The 18,071-nt window shown below is 39.9% G+C and overlaps 1 pseudogene; it reads left to right on the top strand.

Moving 5' to 3' along the window:
• Window positions 1-16,216: 16,216 nt before the first annotated feature.
• LOC145009414 (protein CANDIDATE G-PROTEIN COUPLED RECEPTOR 7 pseudogene) lies at window positions 16,217-16,666 on the top strand (annotated as a pseudogene).
• The last annotated feature ends 1,405 nt before the right edge of the window (window positions 16,667-18,071 follow it).

Genomic DNA, 18,071 nt, shown 5'->3' with positions numbered 1-18,071 from the left:
CATCATTTTTACCGCACAAACAACCTAAATTATCATTAAACAGTAAAAATCTAATTCTTTTTGCTACTTCTGAAACAAAAACTTTAGGAATCAAGTCATCAATAATTTTTGACCATTTTGCCCTCAAAAGGAAGGTCAAAGTTCTTATCAGTTTTTACTAAGGCTGAAATAGCACAACTTTTATAAGAATCTTGAAATCGTTTTTAAATATGAAAAAAGACATTTCATTCCGGTGAGATAATAAGAAGATCCACAAAAAAGTTTGTAACGACCGAAAAATCCCACCAATTTAAATTTTTCAAAAACAACCCGATTTCATTAAATTATTACAAAAAGGTTTTCAATACAAATCGTTCAGAGTATTCCCAGAATCACATTACTACAAAATCATGAGGAGCGGTACAATCACGCCTTCGCCTTGCCACAGTCTCCTAAAGAACCTAAAAAACATTAAACCACAACTGTAAGCCCGAAAGCTTAGTGAGATACCCCCAAAATACCAACCACATATACCATACACATAACATGCTATCTCATAACCAATCACAGAACAGCCATGCATATCGGGTCTACTGTGGGACTGGTCCGCCTTGTCGGGCCTTCAGTCCGCCTGGACCACCCTCCGTGTCTAATCATGTCCCTAGAATCTGCAGTGTGGTTGGTCCGCCCGCACTGGGCCTTCAACTAACCTGGTCCAATCTTTGAGTCTACAGTCTGACTGGTCCGCCCACATCGGGCCTTTAGTCGGCCTGGTTCACTCTCCGAGCCTCGGCACGTTTGGTCCGCCCTCGTGGGGCCTACAGCCTATCCGGACCGCTCGCTGGGCCTTTGGGATAACCGGTCAGCCCTGGGTATCTTAGCCTACAGCACGAAGCAGGACCCGCCTCAACCCAACTCCAGTCCAAACAACCATGTGCACATAAACAAACAATCACATAACAATTCATATTCAGGCAACCGATCTAGCAGATCACATATCACAACATACTCTAACAGGATACCTGACCTAAACGGTCACTAGCATAGCCTCACCCTACATACCAGGATACCGACCTTAATCAGGTCTCTAACGAATACCATCCTAACTACCAAGATGCAAACATATCAAGCAATACCATAACAACAGATACCCGGATCTCAATCCGATAAAAGGGCCGGCCTTGGTGCCTTGGACCCTGTTGATATAGTGAGGATAACTCACCTCGAAACTGTCGGCTGAAAGGATAAGATCCCGCTGCTCCGAACTCCAACACGAACTCCTCCACTGAACACCAAAACACTCAACTCAATATATACCCTTAATTACCAAAATACCCCTGGAAGACAACTGGTCAACCTTGGACAAAGTCAAAGTCAACCCCTAACTGACTCGACTCGCCGAGTCAACCCGTTGACTCGCCGAGTCCCTATGCTTAGAACTTCCCTCAATCCGCGACCTAACTCACCGAGTCACCCCGAGACTCGTCGAGTCCAACAACTCTGAGTCCACTGGCACCCAACTCACCGAGTCATCCCTTGACTCACCGATTCTCGACTCAACCAGAAAATATTGGGACTCTTCGACTAGACTCGCCGAGTCTAAGGCTAGCTTAAACCTACTCGCCGAGTTGTTCATCCAACTCGTCGAGTTCCAGCTCATCTTTAAGCAACTCGTCGAGTCCACCCATGTGACTCGTCGAGTACCACCGGTCTGAATCCATACAGAAGCATTCTTGACCATGCAATTGATCCAAAACATAGATCTAGCCTCCTACAATCCATCCATCACGTAAAGTGGCAAACTTTACGTGAATCCAAAGAGATCTAGGCCTTATTTACTTTAGAGCTAGGGTTTGGGACATGATGGCTTCACTAAGCACTCAAACACAGGGACTTTAATGCTCTCTAGGCCTTTCCCCTCCTAGATCTGAGGTAGCAACCTCAGATCTAACCTCCAAACTCTAAAACATACAAAGATAAGCTTCCCATAAACCCTAAAATGATGAATCCATATGAGTAATAGCCCAAGAACGAGATATTACCTCAAAAGAATGCCCCAACTGCAATGAAACTCGAATCCAAGCAAAGCCCTTTGATAAAAGCCTCTTCTCCTTCAAGATTTCTTCAACAAACACCTCCCTAAGCTCCAAATGCACTCCAATCTTCCACAATCACGCTTTCTAGGGTTTCTGGACTTCAAGGGGGATCAAAGAGGCTGGGGAGAGGATATAATGTTCTTTAAATAGGGCTCATTTCCCGGATTTAGGGTTTTCTCCACTCAACACCTACTCGCCGAGTCCATCTTTGGACTCGCCGAGTCCATCCATGGACTCGCCGAGTTGCCCTTCAAAATTTACACTTTTAGTCCTTCAACTCTACCCTTGCTATTCCGGGATATTACAAAGTTTATCTATTTTCAGAGTGTGAGGCAGCGGAAAAAACACAGAACCATGAGTAATTTAACAGAAAATAAAAATCAATTAGAAACAATATATTCTGACATATCGAAATTCAAAACAGCAACAGAGCACAGGCGGTTGGCAACAGAACAAATTCAAAATCCTGATTTCTTGGACGGGAAATAGTCAGAAACGTCAAACCCACAAAGTCGGAGTCATCACTCAAAAAACAAAGAAGGATAAAAAAGAAGAGGAATTAAACAGAAAATCATAATAAAATTGAAACAACATACTACATACTGAAATTCCTCACTGCATCACAATACAAATGGTTGTTGGCGGGTGTTTGGCGGTGGCAATACAGTGCAAGCGATTGTTGTTGAGAGTAATCAAATTCCTAAATTCTTAGTTGAGAAGTCGTTGAGAGGATCAGAAAGAAAAGAAATTGAACAGAAAAATCATAATAAAATTGCGATAACATATACCAAAATTCCTCACATCAACACACACAGTACAAGCAGTTGTTGGCGGCAATACATCGCATGCGGTTCTTGGTGAGAGAAACTGAATTCCTAAATTCCTGGATGAGAATTCATCGGGAGACTCAAACCAAGATAGTTGGAAACGAAGAAAGAAAGTCGTGGAAACGACGAAAGAAAGGGATGGAAGAATTTGCAAAGTGATGGCCGTGTGTTTGTGTAACAGCCGGATTTTATCAGGTATCTTGTATATTGTTTTTTTTTTTTTTTTGTTGATTTGTGGGGGGACTCGGCGAGTTGGAGCTCAGACTCGCCGAGTAGGGACGCGGATCTGGACGCGGGATCGCGCCTGGACTCGACGAGTCGAGGATATGGACTCGGCGAGTCAGCGCTGTGTAATGAAACCCTAATTTCTCAGGTTTGAGACTTATTTAAAGGGCCTAATGGCCGTCATTTGTGCTCACCAGCCCCTTGAGTGAAACCCTAATCGAGTGTGAGCATTTGGAGCTAAGTAGGAGGCCATTATTGACCTTGGAGGTGCCATTGTTGCAAGGAAGGAGAAGAGTTAGCCAACGGAAAGCAAGAGGAGCCAATTCTGTGGGTTTGGAGTCCAGAGCATCACTTTTGTGGTAATAAATCCGAGTTACCTTCTTCCTTGTTGTTGTTTATCTAGATTTAGGGTTTATTGAACCCTTTTATGGCAAGATCTAGTGTCCTCTTGGTCCCTTATGAGGTTTGAACCATAGATCTGGACCCTTAGAGGTCCAGAGTATCCCTTTACCCAAGCTTTTTGGGAATCAATGGAGGCTTTGGATTGGAATCCTCATGCCTTAGGTCAAAAACTCCATTTATAAGCTATGGGGTGTGTTATGGGCACCAAGATAGGAGCCTTACGTGATGAATCAGTCGAGGGAGGCCAGATCTATAGTTTATGGAAGCAGATCTGACCTTAGAAGCAAGTTGGAGTGGTTGCATGGCATGGACTCGCCGAGTCTGTTCATCCGACTCGGCGAGTAGCTTGAAGATTGCCTTGGGACTGCTCAGCGAGTGGTCCAATCAAGTCATGGGTAGACTCAGTGAGTCAGGGTGAGTTGGAGAGGGATGACGAGTGGACTGAGTCAAACTTGGACTCACCGAGTTGTCCTTGAGACTCGGCGAGTTGAGTCGGGGTGGCCCCGCGATTCATTCAGGTGAAACTCGTCGAGTAAAGGGGGGGAATACTCGACGTGTAGTAAGGGGATTTCAGAGGGTTGGTGAAAACGTCTAGACTCGCCGAGTCGCCATGGTACTCGCCGAGTCCGGTCAGAGTTGACCGTTGACTAGAGTTGACCTGTGTTGACTTCTTATGGATAGTCAACCTTAGAGATATAAAGTGTTAATTAGAAACATATAATGTTAAATGAGGATTAGAGCTCGGAGGATCGAGCACGAGGGATTTCCAGGATTCGTGAGATACCGAGATACGCGAGGTGAATCTTGTCACTATACTATATTACCTTGAGTAGGTAACCAGAGTTATGTGATAGAGTATTTGTATGCTATGTATGTTATGTGTTGTACTGCATTATTTCTATGTGATTTATGTAGGGCATGTTTATCAGAGCTAGAACCTGAGGGTTCACAGAGTTTGGGTGCACGGACCCACAGAGTTATAGCCTCGAGTGGCTAATATGTGTTATATGTGGTATTTTGGGGAACTCACTAAGCCTCGTGCTTACAGTGTTTGATGTTATTGTTTCAGGTACTAGTGACGACCGCGGGAAGGCGCCGGCTTGATCCGTACACACACACTCGGAGTTTTTACATTGTGATCTTGGGATTTTGTATTGACCTATATTGGATAATTAATATGGTGGTTGATGAATATTAATCGAATTTTGTTTTATAAGAAAATCAAAAAATTTGTTTTGAAATTTATAGTGTTACAATTTGGTATCAGAGCCTTGGTTTGAGGGATTCGGGTACACCTTCGGGAGTATTTGAACTCAAACTGAGGAATTGGAAAGATATTTTCAAAAGAAAACCTAACTTTTCTAAGAGTAAAAGATTTTCTTGAAAAAGAAACAAATTCCAAGAAGAAACGTGTGTACGATCAGTCAGCGCCCGAACGGTGAATTCCCAAAATACCTTTATATTACATGATATTAATATTGATATGATGTATCTGCATGCTAGAGTAGGCTAGGTATTGCTAATAGGACTAGAGTGGCCTGATTTGTGATGCCTTAGCCTAGGGAGGGGTGAGCTGCTATGAGATGCTGAGAGTGAGTAGGTGGCAGCAAGGGGCTTATGAGAGATCTATTAGAGAGTGGTCTATGCATGATAGAGTACTTGGGAATTGGGATCCGAAGAGGAAGGTTTGGGGTGTGTACTGAGACAGTGTGGACAGTAGTATTGGGCCCGTACTACTGAAAGCACCGGGGCAGTACACAGTCCAAATAAGAATCTTTGGATACCAAGAATCAAGGAGGGGTGGATTGTGGAGTGTAAGAATGTTCGAGTGAATTCTAATTTATCGCATGTTGTATTTCAAAGGTTGATCATGGTGAGGACACGTCATATGCCGGAGGGTGCCGGAGCTAGTGATGAGGAGATTCGACAGATCATTCATGAGGAGGTGGCTGCGGTCATCAGAGCTGAGATACCAGAGATGTTCGGGTCTATTAAGACCGCGCTGATTGAGACATTTGACGAGCGTTACGCCGCTCTTTCTGAGGCTGCTGTTGCAGCGGCTACCGCAGCGATCGCTGCGGTGAGACCCCAGGGAGGTGATGCGTCACTGTTTCGGGAGTTCAGCAACACCAAACCACTAGAGCTTGATGGTACACATGATCCGGTGGCAGCTATGAGGTGGATATCTGATATGGAGGGGTGCTTCTTCACTTGCTCATCTCCTGAGCATCTGAAGGTTCGGTTCGCGCTGAACCAGCTTCGCTTGGGAGCGAAGGACTAGTGGAAGTTTGTGACGGTGCATTTCACGCCTGTTGAGCTTTCGGCAGTGACCTGGGAGAGGTTCACTACCATGTTCCGAGATGAGTACGTTCCCCAGGTGGAGAGGGAGCGTTTGGCACAGGAGTTTCTGACCCTCAAGCAGGGTACTGAGTCAGTTACAGCGATCACGAGGATGTTTCATGAGAGGGCGATGTTCTGCCCTGAGCACGTGTCCACTGAGCAGGCACGTATGAGCCGCTACCTGAGCATTTTGAGACGGGATATTCGGGAGTTTGCCGCGAACTCCTCGTATCGTACATTTGCTGAGCTTCAGGCAAATGCCCAGAAGAGGGAGATTGAGCTTGAGACTCAGGCCAGGGAGGAGGCGAAGTCTCTGGGGAGGGATCGGCGGCCGGCACAGCTCCAGCCGGCAGCCAAGCGGGCCAAGCCCGCTGATCCCAAACCCGGGAGCCAGAAGGGCCGCACTTGCAGCAAGTGCGGCAAGGGTTACGATGGAGTCTGTCAAGCAGGATCTTGCTACAAATGTGTCAAGGAGGGGCATATGGCCAAGGACTGCCCCAAGGGGTTTGCAGTGTGTTTTCACTGCAACCAGACCGGACACCGGAAGGCGGAGTGTTTGCTGCTGCGCGGAGCATCTCAGGGATCTGCTCCCGCCGCTACAGAGAGTCGGCCCGTGAAGGTCGAGGCACCGAGAGCTCGAGGGAGAGCCTTTCAGCTGACTGCGGAAGAGGTCCGCGCTGCACCCGACATTGTGGCTGGTACGTTTCCTTATATATATTTATTTTTGGTGTTGAGATATTATGCTTATATTATGTTATGCATAGGTACCTTCCTTGTGAACTCTGTGCCTGCTTTAGTGTTATTTAACTCGGGTGCGAGTCGGTCTTTTGTATCTTTGGCCTTTAGTCAGCATATCAGTGTTAGTCGTGAGGCATTGAGTCGGCCTCTGCGGGTTTCCATAGCTGCCGACAGAGTGATTTGTGCCACAGAGGTCCTCCGGGGATGTGTGTTAGATATTTTTGGGGTTGAGTTTCCCATCGATCTGGTTCCTATTGCGATGGGTGATGTCTATGTCATAGTGGGCATGGACTGGTTGAGCCGATTCGGCGCGGTTATCGACTGCGAGCGTCAGCTGGTGACCATACGAGATCCTAGTGGGGGAGTTCTTTCAGTATACGGTGAGGGTACACGTTCTGGATCAGCCTTTTGTTCGGTCGCTAGGGCGAGGCAGTGTTTACAGCAGGGCTGTAAGGGTTTTGTGGCGTATGTGATGGATACGCGAGTGATCTCCGAGAGACCGAGTTCAGTGGATGAAGTTCCGGTGGTGCGTGAGTTTCCAGATGTTTTTCCCGAAGAATTACCGGGTGTGCCTCCCGTGAGGCAAGTGGAGTTCAGTATCGATTTGGTTCCGGGAGCCGCGCCTATCGCTAAGGTGCCTTATCGTCTTGCACCTCCAGAGATGCAAGAGTTATCCTCGCAGCTTCAGGAGCTGCTGGGAAAGGGGTTTATTCGGCCGAGTAGCTCGCCGTGGGGAGCACCCATTCTGTTTGTGAAGAAAAAGGACGGCTCGCATTGAATGTGTATTGATTACCGAGAATTGAATAAGCTGACGGTCAAGAACCGTTACCCGTTGCCGAGGATCGACGATTTATTCGATCAGTTACAGGGAACATCTTGGTAGGAAGGGAAATAGAAAAGCTAATCGGATAATTTCTTTATTATTTGTAATTATTAAAATATGAAGCGGTATGTATATATATTTTAATCATACTGTCTTTGTTAACTTAAAGCTTTGATGGATTTTTTTATCATGAAAATAATATTAGTGATGTTTTTGAAATATTCTTAATAAGTCTTCCGCAAACGTAATCTGTTAAAAATGTTTTAAAATAAACAAAGGAAAAAAAAGGGTGAAAAACGGTGTTACAAATATGACAGTGATAACGGTGTATCGATGGAATTTCTGAGGAGACAACATGTATCATTGAAGCTGGTGATGATGAAAAAAGATGATGACAATGATAATTATATCCGCAACTCCAAACAACGATACCAGCTTACAATTTTACTGTTCATCAGCTCCACTAAGCCAACAATAGCCAATTAAACCTTCATTTATTATAGTATATATACATATATATATATATATATATATATATATATATATATATATATATATATATATATATATATATATATAGGGTTAGGTTCATGTGAGACGGTTTAATTTTATGAGATCGTGAGATGCATTTTTATTTTTTTTTAATTTTTTTTAGTTAATTCAAGTTCTGAAAATAATATTTAAAAAAAGAATTTTTTCATTTTTTCATTTATGTTGCATTTTAAAATTATTTTTAGAATATGTAGAGTTAAATATTCTATTTAGAATATTTCAAGTATTTTTCAGAAAAATAGGATTTTTTTTTATTTTTTTTATATTTTTTTAGTTAATTCAAGTTCCGAAAATAATATTTAAAAAAATAATTTTTAGATTTTTCCATTTATTTTGCATTTTAAAATTATTTTTTAGAATATGTTAGTGTAATATTCTATTTAGAATATTTCACGTATTTTAAAAAAAAACGGGATTTTTATTTTTTTTTTATTTTTTTTCAATTTTTTTAGTTAATTCAAGTTCCGAAAATAATATTTAAAAAAAGAATTTTTTGATTTTTCCATTTGTTTTGCATTTTAAAATTATTTTTAGATTTGGTCTCACGGTGTACAGTTAAATATTCTATTTAGAATATTTCAAGTATTTTTCAGAAAAATAGGATTTTTTTTATTTTTTTTATTTTTTTTAGTTAATTCAAGTTCCGAAAATAATATTTAAAAAAATAATTTTTAGATTTTTCCATTTATTTTGCATTTTAAAATTATTTTTTAGAATATGTCAGTGTAATATATATATATATATATATATATATATATATATATATATATATATATATATATATATATATATATATATATATATATATATATATAGAATTAGGATGAAATGTGAATTACAAATATTATGTGAACGTATGATTAAATTTTGGCCATTAGATTAAGAACAAATGAATGATTTGTAATCTTAGGGTATATAGTATCAACATGGAATAGCAATTAGTCTATAATTACATTTAATAACTATAAAGACAAATATGAAATTTAATTAAAAAATAAAAAATAAAAATACATATATTTTAGGAAGTAAGTCAAACTAATTAATAGAAGGATAGTCAATCCAACACTCTTAAAACTAAAAAATAAGATATATATGATTTACATGTATGTAACGGATGAATTTTCTACATAACATTAATTCTTAAAGAAGTTTGGTTTCATAACATTTTTTATTCCCAGTATCATGTAATGTGAATATATGTCTAATATTCTAAAAGAATTCAGGGGAAAATAAAATTCAAAGTTCCAAATTTTATTTTCATTATGGCGTATTCTGTAACAATGTTTGTTTAAAATGAATAGAGTTCATAGTTTAGTAAAACACATTGATTTGATAACATACATATCATATTTAATATTGTTCTTAAAGAATATGCATTCAATTATCTCGTATTCTTCCATGTACCATGAATTCTCATAGAATTTAATTTAAATCTCATATTTAATACAATTCTTAGAGAATATCATTCATTGAACTCACTATAACATACAACTGAATTGGCTTTCAAAAAAAGCATTTGCTAAAAGTTTTGTATTCACTAAGATTAATTATGCATTTTTTTAGAATAAAGCTATTATATTTTTTTAAGAGTAAGTACGACATATTCTATAAGAATTAATCTGATGAATTCTTTGAGAATATATCACTTGATATCCCATTCTGTCATAGTTTTTTTAATGAATTAGTATTAAGTAGACATCTAACCTATTTTTTAACACACAAATATGGCATGTGAAATCTCAATCTTTGTTTCTGGTATTAATAGCCTCTGGACGATAGCTTAGCTCTTCAAAAAAAAAAAAAAAAGAATATGAACGACAACTTCAAAGGAGTGAGCCATATGTTGATGAGGTTCGACGATGCAGAAGTAGGGATTGATATCGATTATAATATCATAACGGTGATGTGTTAGATGACCTAAAACTGTGGATTTGAATTAAAAATATTGATTAGTTGCCTAAATTATAGAAATTTAATTTAGATAACAATTAATTTAATTAATTAAATTACTATAATGCATTTGTCAAATGATTGGACCACATTTAATCTTAAATTCAGACAATAATTGTGGTTTATATATAAACCTCTCTCTCTCTCTCTCTCTCTCTCTATATATATATATATATATATATATATATATATATATATATATATATATATATATATATATATATATATATATATATATATATATATATATAGTCCAAAGACTTATGATGTTGCTTCTGTGACTTTCAATCATCGAGTATTTAGTTAGTTTTTGCAAAGTGAGTTTTAAGATGTTATCGAAAAAGAAATTTAAAACAAGGTCGATGAAATGTGATTTCCCAAGAACATATTTTTAATTGGTAGAGAAAAAGAAATTGCAAAGATTGAAACCACTCTTTTTTAAGAAACTAAAATCAAAGAATGAATAATTGGAACCTCTAATGGACCTACAGTTGAGGAAAGAGAAGTTAATGGAATCATAGGTAGAAAGTTCTAAAACCAGGAAGATAGGTGGTCTTGGTTATTTTTTGGTGTAATTTTGGCTATTTTTTGCTATTTTTTGGTGCGGTTTTGGCTATTTTTTGGTGTGGTTTTGGAATCGCACCTTTAAATAAGGGTAGTTTTTTGATGTGATATTTTTTGTTGCGGTTCAATACCGCATCAATTAATCATTTTGATCGCATTAAGAAATGCTTTCTGCACTATTCGATCATGCATAATAAGGTGTCGTTGGTATTGGCGGTTATTCTTGTAGTTGATTATCCCAAAAGTTTAAAAATATTGTATCAATGTTGCATGGATTTAGTTTGACGTCCTGTTTATTTATTAGAGATATTGTAATTATCCCAAAAGATTCCTTATATCGTATCAATGTTGCTTAGTGGTCAAGTCATCGTATTATACCCTAGCTAGGAAACCTTGTATATATATAAATAGGGAAACATCAAGGCATTACATTACCTCTCTCTACTTCATCAATTGCAACCGTCAAACCCTCGTGACTATGGATGTACGAAGAAAGCTCTACAACATCGATCACGCCACTACCAAAGACTATTTATCAGCCGGGCTAACGCAGTTGCGGTCTCTTTACTTAATTTTTTCCCTTATTTATTTGTGTTTTTTAGGGTTTTGGATTATGGTATGCTTCAAGAAAGTGCGATATGTTTACAGAATGCATTTACTAATGGTCGTGTTGCTTGTTATAACTTCCGCTCACTTTATTTGTGCTGCTGCTGAGCAACATTATGTGAAGGTTGCAGGCACTACTCCTCATCCTCATGGATGGGATGTCATATTTTACATGTTTCAGCTTATCAGGAATGGTCTTTTCTTCACTGTCATCATGTTGATTGGCATCGGAAGGTGTTTGTGGAAGCTGTTGGCTTTTCACAAGCCTTTTATCAAGAGTATAGCAATGAAACAGTAACAAAAGAAACAGAGCACAAAAACTGCTTTTGGAGACTTTATTTACTGAAATTGAAAGGAAAGTGATCCATCAACGTTCACAACTAGCTATCTATTTAAACAAAGAAAATGCTAAAATTTCTGCAACTACCCCTACTTGCTTAGGACTCGGACTTCATCAGCCAACATGGCTTAAATTATTCAACACATAAAAAATGTGACATAAGACCATTTCAAAACTAATATCTGAATTATTCCAACATTGTCCTCCCTAATTCAGAATTCATACCTTAATTACTCCAAGGAGACTTCGCATCACCTCAAACTTTAATTTTCCCAGTGACTTGGTCAGGACATCAGCTTTCTGCTCCTTGCTGCAGACATGGGAGACCAAAATATCCCCATTCTCAACACATTCTCGGATAAAGTTGAACCGGATATCTATGTGCTTGCTCCTCCCGTGGAAAACAGGATTTTTCATTAAATCTAGTGCAGATTTGTTATCAACCTTCAATTCAACAGGAGGCAACATCTGTCCGGTTATCTCACTGAGTAATCTCTTGAGCCAAATTCCTTGACAGGCTGCCATGGTGGCAGCCATAAATTATGCTTCACAGGTGGAGAGTGCCACACACCTTTGCTTTTGTGAGGCCCATGTAACCAAGTTCTCATTCATGTAGAATAACATCCCTCCTGTGCTTCTTCGATCATTGACATCATTAGCTAGATCACTGTTTGTGTACCCTTTTAGTGTAACATTTTCCTTTCCTTTTGAGTACTTCAAACCAAAATTCAGAGTGCCCTTTATGTACCTCAAAATGCCTTTCACTACTTGTAAGTGATTCATGGTTGGCTTCTCCATGAACCGACTTACAATTCCCACAGCAAAGGTTATATCTGGCCTGGTATGAGTTAAGTACCGCAACCCACCAACTATACTTCTATATTCTGTGGGATTCACCAACTCAGATTCTTCTTCTTTCTTAAGCATCAGCTTGTGTTCCATGGGAGTCCTTGTGGGATTACAGTTTTGCATACCTGTTTTGGCAAGCAGATTCTTGGCATAGGACTCCTGTTTTAGTGTGATCCCATCTTCCTTTTGGCTTACTTCAATTCCCAAGTAGTGAGTTAAGAGTCCCAAATCACTCATTTCAAACTTGGAGTTCATCTCCTTCTTGAACAACTGAATACTTTTAGGGCAGCTTCCTGTGACAATTAAGTGATCTACATATACTCCTACAATCAAGACATGTTCATCATACCTCTTGATGTAGACAGAATATTCGTGGGCACACCTTGTGAATCCAATGTTCTTCAGATGTCAGTCCAGGCAAGCATTCCAAGCCCTAGGAGCTTGTTTGAGCCCGTAAAGGGCTTTGGAGAGTTTGTACACCTAATGAGTTTCGCCCTTCTTCTGATAGCCATCAGGTTGATTCACGTAAACTTCCTCTTCTAGATTTCCATTTAGGAATGCCGATTTGACATCCAGGTGGTGAATCTTCCAACCATTCGAACCTGCTAGGGCTAAGAATAGATGAATTGTGTCAATTCTGGCCACGGGGGCAAATACCTCATCATAGTCGATTCCATGCCTTTGGACATACCCCTTGGCTACAATTCTTGCTTTATGCTTGACGATCTTCCCACTTGGATCCTTCTTCAGTTTATAAACCCACTTCAATCCGATGGCCTTGCGATTTTTTGGGAGATCGACCAACTTCCAGGTGTTATTTTTTTCGATTGATGCTAGCTCAGCATCCATCGCCTCTCGCCACTCCTTCTTCTTACTAGCCTCAAGGTATGATGTGGGTTCTTCACTGTTTTGAATCAGCATCAATTCTTCAGGGGGTATATCGATTTCCTGAGTGTTATCGTACAAATCGGCAAGAGACCTGAACCTTTTGGGAGCTCCACCGCCCGTAGAGCTTGAAGCGGTGCTCGGAGTCGTTTCCTGAGATGATGATTCGATCGCAATGTGGTCACCATGTGCGACTGGAATATATGGGGTATTTGACGATATCGGACTACCCAGAGGGTTTGAGTGTGGGTGACCCGACATATGTGACTGCTCACTATTGGGCCAAAAATGACCCACTTCCTTGATCCGATCCAGTTGCTTGACCTGGTGTGTCCTGCGCCCATTCTTCATCATCGTAAAGAACACCATCATCTAAGTCAAATCCTTCGAATGTAAAAGATACTCCAGGTGTCGCTTCGAACCTTTGACTTTTCTCCCATACCCAATTTCGTTCTTCTTCGAATACAACATCTCGACTCACGTAGACTTTCCCGGAATCTGGGTCCAAAAGCCTGTATGCTTTCGATCCTTTTTCAATTCCAAGATGAACCAAAAGCATGCTCCTGTCTTCAAGTTTCTTCAAATGCCCTCTGACAATTTTCATGTGGGCTACACAACCGAACACCCTAAGATGTGCTATATGTGGTTTTCTCCCAGACCATGCTTCATATGGTGTTATATTCTTCAAGGCTTTCGTGTGAGCTCTGTTCAAGACATAAACCGAGTATGATACAGCTTCGCCCCACAATGCATTGGGCATAGACATTGTCTTTAAGTTGCACCTCGCCATTTCCAGTACAGTCCGATTACGTCTCTCTACCACTCCATTTTGCTGTGGAGAGTAGGGGGACGTGTACTGTCTCTCCAGTCCAGTTTCTTCACAGTACCTCGTGAATTCCTTTGATAAGAACTCTCCTCCACGGTCAGTTCTGAACACTTTCACTTTCTCCCCAGCTTCAGTTTCTACCTTGCTTCTAAAGTTCTTGAACACTTGAAGTGCTTCATCTTTGGACTTCAGGAAGTACACCCACATCACTCTACTAAAGTCATCAACCATCAGCATAAAATATCTATTACCGGAGGGTGTTGGAGGAGTAACTGGCCCACATAAATCACCATAGATCAACTCCAGCTTCTTGTTTGCCCTGAATTTCGTTTGAGCTGGAAATGGATCTCTTGCTTGTTTTCCTACCAAACAGCCTTCACATGGTTGCGAGGGAATCTTTATTTTTGGCACACCTTTGGTTTCCTGCAGTTCTATCTTATAGAGGCGATTTGGTGACCTTCTAACCTTTATCAACAACTTCCCCTTTGAATCTTTTACCCACAAAAATGGATCTTTGATCCTTATTTCATCTCCACCCTCAGCTAGTTGGCCCAAGCTGATTATATTACTACACAGGTCAGGGATGTAGTAAACTTCGTTCATCCTTCGTTGACCACCATCTTTGCACCTGAATACAACTGAGCCTTTTCCTTCAATCCTTACTTTGGATTCGTTCCCGAATTTCACAAAACCATGAATTGGTTCATTCAATGTTGTAAACTTGGTTTTGTCTCTAGTCATATGGTTACTTGCACCTGTGTCCAGGTACCATGTGCAAGATGTGTTCTTTGGATTACCATGGGTTCTCAGTTGAGGACTGAGGTTTTCTTCATTTAAGAATACTAGGCTTTCATCTTCGTATGTTGACAGCAACAGGGCAGGCTCGTCTTCATGGAGTTCTTGGACCAGATTATTCTCATGGCTTCGTTCCTTTTGAGGATTTTTGCATTCAGATGCATAATGCCCATACTCCTGGCAGTTATAGCATTAAATATTACTCTTGTCATGGCTACTCGATGCACCGGAATTTCCTTCCTTGTGGTGATGCGTTCTGCCTCTGCCACCGCGACCACCACGACTTCCGCCGTTTCTTCCTCTTCCTCTACCACGACCGCCACGAGAACCAGTGATACCACCTCGACTTACTCTTTGTTTTGAGTCACCTTCTGATTTCTTTTTGTTTCTATCGGACTACTCCTTGTGAGTCAACAAGAGTTTCCGATCATCGCTTTCACATGAGCTCTTCATTCGTTCTTCGTACGCCTTGAGCCTCCCGATTACTTCCTCAACGGACATCGATTCCAGCTCTCCAAATTGCTCGAGTGTCGAGGCAATCTGAAGAAATTTGGACGAAACAGACCTGAGTAACTTCTTCACAACCTGTGATTCTTCTACCTTGTCTCCCAAGGTTCGTAACATGCTGACTGTGTTAATTACTTTTCCGGTGAAATCATCAATATTCTCCGTTTCTTTCATGCTCATGGCTTCTAGTTCAGCCTTGAGTGTTTGGATCCTGGAAATCTTCACTCTATCAGCTCCTACAAACATAATTTTGAGAGCTTCCCAAGCTTCTTTGGCAGTCTTCTTCTCCGCCAATGTCATGAGCAGGTCCTCCGGTATTCCCTGATAAATGGCAGCCAATGCCATGTTATCCTTCTTTGCTTCAACAAGAGTGTTGGCTGTTCTGGGTTCTACTGCATCCCAAACGCCTTGAGCCAGCATAAAGACCCTCATCTTAATTGCCCATGCACTGTAATTGCTTCTAGTCAACATCGGATAGTGTAGAGTGATTTGCCCATCTTTGTCACCATTCCCATTGCTGCCACTGCCTGCCATTTCTTCTTTTCTCGGTTGATACTTGGGCATGTACCAGGTATGCTCTGATACCACTTGTTGGCTTTTCACAAGCCTTTTATCAAGAGTATAGCAATGAAACAGTAACAAAAGAAACAGAGCACAAAAACTGCTTAAAGCTTATAGCTTTTGGAGACTTTATTTACTGAAACTGAAGGGAAAGTGATCCATCAACGTTCACAACTAGCTATCTATTTAAACAAAGAAAATGCTAAAATTTCTGCAACTACCCCTACTTGCTTAGGACTCGGACTTCATCAGCCAACATGGCTTGAATTATTCAACACATAAAAAATGTGACATAAGACCATTTCAAAACTAATTTCTGAATTATTCCAACAGAAGCCGTTTTGGAAAGGAATGGATACTTTGATTTTGATGATTTTGATGGATGTGATCCTACTTCAGGTTTTAGGTAGTGTAGCTTCTATAAAGGCAGGGGAAACCAGCCATTCTGGTTACGACTATTGGAAGTGGAAGGCAGTTTTTTTCTTGTCCGATTACGGCTCTTGCGTTATTATGTTCTCCATGTACTCATCTATCATCTCGTTGAGGGAGGCTCATGAGACTGATGGGAGTGCTGCTAGGGATTTGGAAAAGTTGCGTCTATTTGTGTTGGCCGCTTTTGGATACGTGTTTTTTACGAGAGTTATTGTTGTTTTTGGACTGGCTCCCCTTGTTGTTGACAAGTGGCCATGGATGATTGATGCGGCAAAGGAAACCGGCAATCTTGTGTTCTGTATGGTTATGTTTTACATGTACAGGCCATTAGAGAAACATGTTGTGGGGGTTGAAGAGTTAGGGCTTTGAACAATCCAATCGAGTACGATTTCTTGTTTAGTCGTTTTTCATAATGGAGTTCAAGTAATATACTGCATGTAAGCTGTCCACTTAATCTTTGAGCATGCTTTCCTGGAACAATTTGACGTGTTTAATTAGTATCTTTGTGTGAGTTATAGGTTTGCTCATGAGATTTACGTTTTATGTGATAGTTTGACGGGTATTTTATAATTATGGATTACTAGTACTATATATTACACCATTAATCCTCTGATACATCACTTTAGTTTTGATTTAATTGTGTGATCGTTAATTCCTTCCATTTATCCAACATGTTATCAACCTAGGGTTACACCTATACATGCAGCCAGGACCAGCCCTATGCACATGCAGGATGTGCGGTCGTATAGAGCGTGTCGTTTAGGGGTCTGATTTTTTTTCCCGATACTCTATATATAACAAATTTTGAGAATAAAGACAATAAGTATCAGGCCAGGTAGATGGTTAAAACGCTTGACACCCAACGAGACTCTCTAGGAATATTGGGTATGAGCAACCTGTTAAGACATGTTATTATACCCAAAATTTGTCAATTCACATGTTATTTCATCTTTAACACCATTTGATTTATGTAGGAAATGGTGTGCAAATATTATCACATGTTAAGACATACAAATAAAGTTAGAGAGAGTGTGTGAAATAATAGTTTTTGATTGGTTAATTCTCACATTGCTTCCCATTGCCATGATAACATCTCTTAACATAACACCAAATAACATAAGAGGATGGCGGCGTACAAGATGTTATAACGTCGTTTTTTGATTGCCACCTCAAAATAATACGTAAAAACGTTGCCCACTCCTTGTGGTCTAACACATGGCATTAATCATTCATTAAATTAGTACCCTCACTACAAGAAGATCGGGCAACAGTGGCGTCGCCTGTCGCCGCTAAAGGCTTGGGTTGTCGCCGTTAATACCTTTAGCGGCGACAAATCGCTGCAAATGGGTCGTAGGTAATGCTTCGTCGCTAATACGTCATATGTCGCTGCTAATACAACACGTCGCTGCTAATGCTCTTTGTCGCCGCTAATACCATGTCGCTGCTAATAAAAGTATGTCGCCACAAAAGATGTCGCCGCTAATACTTTTTTGATTTTTTTAGTTTATTTATTTAACATAAATTTATAATCATCCAAATATTAATCCATATAGCATTTATAAAATTTGATAACTTGTTATAAAAATATTAATACATACACAATCAATCCAAAATATTAATCCATCCACATTGTAAAGTATTCTTGAAAATTACAAAACATTTCATAAAATTCTAAATCCAAAATATTAATCCATACCACAATCTAAAATATTCTTCCAAATTACAAAACATTTCATAAAATCCTAAAGTAACTACTCGTCCTCATTTCCTTCAT

Source organism: Lactuca saligna, chromosome 8 (assembly GCF_052625555.1).
Source record: "Lactuca saligna cultivar CGN05327 chromosome 8, ASM5262555v1, whole genome shotgun sequence".
NCBI lineage: Eukaryota > Viridiplantae > Streptophyta > Magnoliopsida > Asterales > Asteraceae > Lactuca > Lactuca saligna.
Note: the sequence above shows the minus strand (reverse complement) of the source record. Positions and strands in the feature narration are given on the sequence as shown.